Source organism: Psammomys obesus, unplaced genomic scaffold, assembly GCF_907164565.1.
Source record: "Psammomys obesus unplaced genomic scaffold, mPsaObe1.curated_primary_1811, whole genome shotgun sequence".
Lineage (NCBI taxonomy): Eukaryota > Metazoa > Chordata > Mammalia > Rodentia > Muridae > Psammomys > Psammomys obesus.
Window position 1 is genome coordinate 22,654,493 of NW_026590062.1, and position 6,227 is coordinate 22,660,719.

The 6,227-nt window shown below is 48.2% G+C and overlaps 1 protein-coding gene across 1 annotated transcript in view; it reads right to left on the reverse strand.

Annotated features, from left to right (window-relative positions):
* LOC129675744 (NADPH--cytochrome P450 reductase) overlaps positions 1 to 5,802 on the reverse strand; it is a 47,909-nt gene extending 42,107 nt beyond the window's left edge. Inside the window, exon 1 of the mRNA XM_055605761.1 lies at positions 5,715 to 5,802. The gene's annotated coding sequence lies outside the window, so the exon portion shown is untranslated. The remainder of the gene's footprint in view (positions 1 to 5,714) is intronic.
* Between the last annotated feature and the right edge of the window lie 425 nt (positions 5,803 to 6,227).

Sequence of the window (6,227 nt, forward strand, 5' to 3'; positions counted from 1 at the left end):
ACACACACACACACACACACACACACACACACACACACACACACACAAAATGAAAAACCAGTAAGCAAACCCATGACAGCCACATATTAAGCCACATTCCCAAGCCGCAAATCACATTATATAAGGTCCCCCCCCACATTGACCTGGTCAAGTGATTCTGTGGTTTCATAAACAACCAGAAAGGCACTGAACCCTTAAGCAGAGCCAACACACTACCTTCTTCACCTGACTGCAAACCTGAGTCAGAAACCTCTGTGATGCTTGGAATGTGTACCTACCTCAATCCTCCCCAGACAAGCCTGGCACAATCGGCTAATGCAATCTGTGTATCCCAGAGCCTTCATCTGTTTGCTGTGTTGAAAACCGACCTGGGTGACCATCAACCGTTCTATCTGTGTGCTGGGAAGGTTACCAAAAGTTTGTGTATATCTACCCAGTCTACCTTTATACAGACCCAGCACGCAATACACACTGTGAAGATCAAAGTCTTACAAGTACATGGTGTTATGAACATGAACTGTCCCAGGGAGGACAGTGTGGAGACTGAACTCTGGGAACAGGTTAGGCAGGGAGAGGCCAAAGACACTGAAGCTATGACCAGGAGGCATAAAGTCAAATTACTCAAAACCACCTGTAAGTTTCACTTACAAGTGAAATGACGTAAGTTCCACCTTCTTAGGCACACCTTGTCTATTATTCTTCTGTTATACAATCAGGCAGACAAAAGACAACTTTCCCAGATTACTGCGCTACCAAGGTACCACAGACTAGAGTGACATCTAATCATCCTTTATCCTTCAGATGCCTTCCTTTCTTGTTCTTCCTTCCTTCCCTCCCCATGAAACAGGGTAGCTTCCAACTAACTATGCTGCTGAGGCTAGTCTTGAGCCCCTGATATGCCCACCTCCACATGCTGACTGTTGGAGTGTAGATATGCACCATTATGCCTCACTTTTGCAGGGGTGGGGATGGAACCCAGGACTTCAGACATGTAAGTACTCTAGCTACTGAGCCATATTCCCAGTCAGAAACTGCTGAGTTTCTGGAAAGCACATAGAATTCTCTTAGCTATGGTATACAAAGGAGATCAGAAGGTCTCAATCCCCAGCATGCCAATCAAAAGATAATTCTGAGATCGGCCTCCACCTAAGACATAAAACTGACATAAGTGGACGAGGAGGGTGACTCAGAGAGTAAAAGAGGTTACTGCCAGACCTGACGGAAATAAAACATCAGGTTATTTATACTATGCATAATTTTTGTGTTTTCATGTTCAGAGAACAAATGAAAGTTAAAAAGAGTGGGGGAATTTGACAGGGACGGGAGACATAGCTCAACAATTAGGGGCACTTGCTCTCCTAGCGGCCCAAGCTTGGTTCCCCAAACTCATGGCGGGTGACTCAGGAACATCTGAATTCTAGATGCCCTCTTCCAGCCTCCCAGCATTTGATAGGCTAAAGTAAGGAGACTGTGATGAGTTCAAAGCCAGCCTGGGCTACCCAGTGATTCCAGGCCAGCCTGGGTTACAGCATAAGACTCCAGAACAGAAAAATCAAGGAGGAAAATGAGGAGGCTCGGTGGACAGAGGCGCTCAGCACCAGAACCTATCTGTGCTACCTACCCAGTTTGATCCCTGGGTCCCCTGGAGTAGGAGGAGAATCTGACTCTCCAAGTTGTGCTCTGACTTCCACATATATACTATGGCATATGCGCCCACCCCATAAATAAATGTAATTTTAACAGATGTAGGTAGCAGAAGGCAGAGGTAGGCGGATCTCTATATGATCTAGGCCAGCCCAGTTGACAGAGTACGTTCCAGGATAGCCAGGGCACAGAGAAGCTCTGTCTCAAAAAACAAACAAACTAAACTAAACTAAAAAGTGAAAACAAAACAAAAAGCCAGCATGTTGGAATGTGCTTGAAAATCCCACTGCTGTTGCAGAGACAGGTGGATCCCTGAGGCTATAGGGCAACCATCCCAGCCAAATCAGAGAGTCAGGTCAATGAAAAACTCTGCCTCAGAAAAAGAGTGATGTCACCCAGGGTGACTTTTGGTACATATATACACACACAGACACACACACTTCATAAAATCCTTGCAGGTAGGCCCACCATGCAACTGTGGCCTCTGCCACCTATACCTTAGGAATCCCGGACTCTTCGATGGGCTTGGGATTCCTACTGACTCAGCAAGGGTCAAATGGCAGTAGCTGCCCAGAGCCTGGCACAGTTCCCTACCTCCCAAGGCAACTCCTCTTGCATGCTCCATTGCTCATGTTCTGTTTCAGGCGGCAACTGAACACTCAGCACTACAGAGACCTCACATCTGTTACCTCGAGGGTAAAATCCTTCTGCCATTTGTACTTAGTTTTCTGTTTGCTTCCCTTCTCAGCAAGGTTCTCAAGGGGCTGAACCAGAGCCCACATAAATACACCCTGAGGGCCTTAGAAGTGTCATTCCATAGGGACCTAAGCCTGCCAAGAACAGCAAAAATCAACAGCAACTCCCTACCTGGGCTGATGTACACCTGAAAGCCCATCTCTCTTAAGACTGAGGCAGGAGGACTGCTACTTGGAGGCAAGACCTTATTTAAAACAAAAAACAAACAAATAAAAAACCCTAAAATGTGGAAGATGGAGGCAGAAGGACCAAGAGTTCAAGGCCATCTGCAGCTACATACTAAGTTCAAGGTCAACTTGAGCTGCATGAGGAAAAAGCAAATGACAAAAATAAAACTAACTAATTAAAATACAAATTAAGCAAGTTTCTGAGCTAATCCAGACGGATGGGATAGGGATTCTTTCTCCAACTTTACTGATGAAGAAATCAGAGCATGGCGTGTACCTATGGCTCATCCCAGCTACCTTTGACCTGGTGCTTCTACACCTGCTGCATCAAGTCCAGATTTCTGGCAAATGCCAAACAACAGAACTGTTCGGAGAGACCAGCTGTGCACTGTAGCCCGTGTTAAGTAAATGATAATGAGGATCTAGCACCAGGAAGCTGGGACATATCCCTGTAAACCCAACACATGAGAGGCTGAGGCAGAAGCATTGCTACAAGTTTGAAGCCAGCCTGGGTTCTAGGAGTTCTGGGCCAATCAGGGCTACTTAGTAAGACCTTGTTATAAGACAAAGGGTGTAAAAAAACAAAATACAAAACAAAAAACTATGAAACAGTATTTTCTGTCTCTAGAAGATATGAACTATGTTTCTTTTACTGTAATAAAATATGTAGTAAGACATATGAGGTGCTGTGTGCTCAGTTGTGCTTTATCATAGTGGTTCTATTTTTTTTTTTTTTTTGAGAGGAGATATTATCAAGCCCTCAAACCTGGAGTGAACTGGTAGACTATTTGTCTAGCACATGGTAAATGGGAAAAGAAAGAATAGAGATGTATGGGTGTGTGAGTGTGAGGGAACATGCTCAATATACAATAGTTACTTGTATGAAAATCAATAAAAATAAGTTACATCTCATTCAACTGAGGCCCAAAGGCCTGGCCTTCAGTGTCAAGTGATTATACACCAGCAATGACTGTTGCTGGAGCCTCTAGACTGACAAAAAGCTTACCACTGTGTAAGCTTTCACAAAGGTAAAGGGGATCCTAAGAACTAGATTACATATCCAGCTGGCGATAATCCCAGCATTTAGGAGGCAGAGGCAGGACACTTAAGAATTCAGTCTCTCAAAACAACTAGATTTATTGTTGTGATGTTGAAATGTCCCATGGATTTAGTAAGTAAATGTTTTGTTCTTGGCAGGCAGTTCTTTTCAAACAGTCTACCTGCTAAGTACACAGAGAGTTACCTAATGAATGCAAATCCTGATTTTCAAGGAGTTAAGAAAACCTCAACGCACAGTGAATGGTCCTACAATTTCAGGTTTATCAGGCCACAGACATCCCCTGTGGATGTTTTAAAATTCCTACTACCAGGATGTCTTCACCTAAGATATCCTGGCTGCCATCAAACCTGTGATTTTTCAGGTACCAAAGTCTAACTCCGAAATCTTCTGAAGTCCATACATATACCTTATTTTCTCAAGTGCCAAATTTGAGGGTAATAAGATAATATTCCCTTCTCTCCAGTGTGGGCCTCTCCAGTCTGGCCACTTTTTGATACTGATTGAGCAATGTGCTCAATGAAACCAATCCCCATTATCAGAGAGTATAAAAGAATCACTCACTTTCCAAAGTGAAAACTCTTTAAAGGGGCCACTGTAATAACAATATAGCCATGCTGGACCATTCTGGGTTTATTGGTTTTAGTATCTGGGCTTTCCCCACTAGCAGCCAATTCAAAGATTACCATTCAAAGGGGATCTATACGGGTAGAGTTTGTGTGAGGTTAATGAACCGAAGCTACGAACAGCCCTAGGAATTACTGCCCTGTATAGTAAAAACAAATGTCCTGGGTTAGATAACCCCTTGGCTAACAAAGAACAGCCCAGCTCTCAAGACCACTGGCCACGACCAACCTCTTTCTTCTCAGTTTTACTGAGACAGGGTCTCACTATGCAGCCCTGGCTGACTTGAAACTTGCTGACCTTGAACTCAAATAATCCTCCTGTTTCAGCCTCCTGAGTATTGGAACAGCTCCAGGACTATCTCTTGTCCTCAAAAAAATGTCACAACCCTGGTCAGGCTAAGTGGCATACACCTATAATTTCTGTACTCGGGCTAAGTCAGGAGAATCACTCATCTGAAGGGCTACAAAGCAAAGCGAAGGCCAGCCTAGGCTGCGTAATAAAACTTTGTCACGCACACAAAGTCAACCCTATGGGTGGGTAGCTGGACCACTAAAGGACAAAACGGAAGCCCAAATAAGTTCTGTATCCTGCCAAGGTGGCAAGACGCGATCAAACCCAGGGCCACCCCCACCAGTTGAGCCTCCCTTTGTGTTTTCATCCCCCCAGCATGACCAGGCTCGGAGCAAACCGCTGAACTTTTACAGTTCTATTGCAAACACACACCGCTTTCATTGAAGCGTTCCCGAAATCCTCAGTCCCGGTCGCTAGCTTACACAATGCTGAATCGTCTTGAGAAGAGAAAATGAGAGAGAGAGAGATGAGGAAAAAGTCAATCCAGGTCAAGTACCCTGGAAGATGGCCCGCTCCTGCCGTCCGGTAGATCTGAACCTCTCACCCAGATGCTCCCAAGAGCTCAGGGTGTCACTGCTGCTCAAGCGAGCCCGACAAAGGTGTATCGCAGACACTGTCCTGAGAGGTGGCCTGCCCCAGGGATGCGCGCTGGGTGACACCTCAATGGAGTCCACCAGATTGTTGCCGGGTCCCATTTGCCCTCATGGAGCTCATTCTAATGTGAGTGGTCTTCATAATCTGCTGCCCAAACGTCCCGTCACACAGGTGGGGAAACTGAGGCTTGGAGAGGGAATGTTGCTTTGCCTGAGAGAGCAATCGAGAGGACCGGATCTCCACCCGCAGATGCAAAGATCCGATCCTCAGGTGAAGGCAGCTATGGGGTGGGGTCTGGAAACGACGACCCTCAAAGCGCCCCGCGACAGGTTAGGTCTTGGTGGGAAGCGCCACCCCAGGAGATGGGCCGAGGTGGGAAGTGTCGCCTTCCGCACAGGGTGAGACGCAGAGAGAACGGCCTACAAACCCTCCCGGGAGTCACAAACCGGATAGTCGCAACGACAGGAGGTGACCCGGGATCGCGGAGCTTTCCCTGAGGTCCCCAAGTCCTCACTCACCCTGCGCTCCTCGGTACCGACACGCTCAGACACCGCGCGCGGCCGGGCAGATCTCTAAGGCTCCGGGGCCGGACGCAAGTCCGCACCACTGAGGCGCTACCACCGCCCGGGAGGCTGCGGGGGTGGGGCGTGGCCAACACAGCCAGGCCCCGCCCACAAGAGCCGCGCGCGCGCCCTTGAGGCAGGCCTTCTTCCCTGGGCACCCCTCGAAGTCCGTGCTCTTGGTACGGCCCGCGTGGGTCCCGCCCCTTAGCTCGCTCCTCGGAAGGCCCCGCCCCTAAGCCGAGCTCCCAGTTCCTAGGACAAGGACAAGCCCCTCACGTCTCCTCGGAAAAGGCACGCCCTGGAGCCTGGCGGCGTTCGCCAGTTCGCCCGGTCAGTTTCTAGGCCACGCCCCTCTTCTGTCCCCCACGGGCTCTCAAGGAAGCTCCGTCCAGTCCTGGTCTAGGTCCGGGGTCTGGCTGGCCGCCGGCGTGGCGCTGCCGCTCGTGCTTGCGTAACCCGGCTTTTCCC